The sequence below is a fragment of the Ursus maritimus genome, unplaced genomic scaffold (genome assembly GCF_017311325.1).
Source record: "Ursus maritimus isolate PB19 unplaced genomic scaffold, ASM1731132v1 scaffold_14, whole genome shotgun sequence".
NCBI lineage: Eukaryota > Metazoa > Chordata > Mammalia > Carnivora > Ursidae > Ursus > Ursus maritimus.
The window spans coordinates 49958358-49959517 of NW_024423786.1; positions in this window are offsets into that span (position 1 = coordinate 49958358).

Consider the following 1160-nt stretch of genomic DNA (forward strand, 5'->3'; position numbering starts at 1 on the left):
CCACGCAGGCTGGCCGCCCAGCCCTGGGGCCCACGGGCCCCACCCCGCCCGGCTGCCTCGGCCCTTCCGGCTTCGCTCTGGGGCCGCCCCTGGGGCGGAGCGGGCCCGGGGCGCCCACGCGGCTGCGGCAGGACACCCCTCAAACCGCAGGGGCACCCGCAATCCCCTTGAGGTCCTTACAACCGCCGGAAGCGTCTCTACAAACATCTGGGGTGCCCCCCAAATCCCTGGGGTGCTTTCACAAACCGCTGTGGCTCTCACAAACCTCAATGGCGTCCCTAAAGTCCCTCAGATGTCCCCACAATTCCAGGGAGTGTCCCAACTATCCCTGAGGTGTCCCCCACAGAACCCAGAGGTGCCCCCAAATCCCAGAGTTCCCCCCAAAAGCCAGAGGTGCTCTGAGAGGCCCCACAGACTCTGGGACAATCCCTTAGCTTCCCAATGTCCCCAACTAGTGTCCTCCTTGTTACTGATATATTCCCACAAACCCCAGGAGCACCCCAAGACTCTCAGGATGCACCCGCAAATGAAACTCCTTCAGATCCCAGGACCAACACCAGGATTCCTCGGATGTCCCCCAAATCCCCTAGAGCACCCCCACCATCCCTGAGTCAGGCAGAGACCCCCAGCGCACCCCTAGAATTTCCCACAGCCACAGAGTATCCCCACAGACCGCATGAGGGCCCCCCAAATTCTAGGATCCCTCACAGATCCTAAGAATGCTTCCACAGTCCCTCAGATGTCCCCCAATCCCTGAGTGGCTCCACAGCATCCCTGAGATGCCCCCACAAGTTCAGAGACACCAAAATAACCTCGGGGGTGTCTTCAGACTCAAGGGGTGTTCCCATAAATATGTATCTGCCCCCAAAATCCTAGAGTGCCCCACAGACCCCAGGGACACAACTAGATTCCTCCAGGGTTCCTAAGACAGTCCTATAACCCTAGGCTACCTTCCAAAACGAAGATGAACCCACAATCCTTGGGGACACCTCCAGAATGTCCCACCCCAGCTTCTGAGACATGCCTTATAACTCTGAGACACCCCTAGACTCTGAGTGTGTTCACAGCCCCCAGAGACTCCTGAGATTCCCCCAGTCCTGCCACTCCTTAGGATCTCTGAGGCATCTTAGAATTTGGGCCCTCCACAGCTCATGACGTGG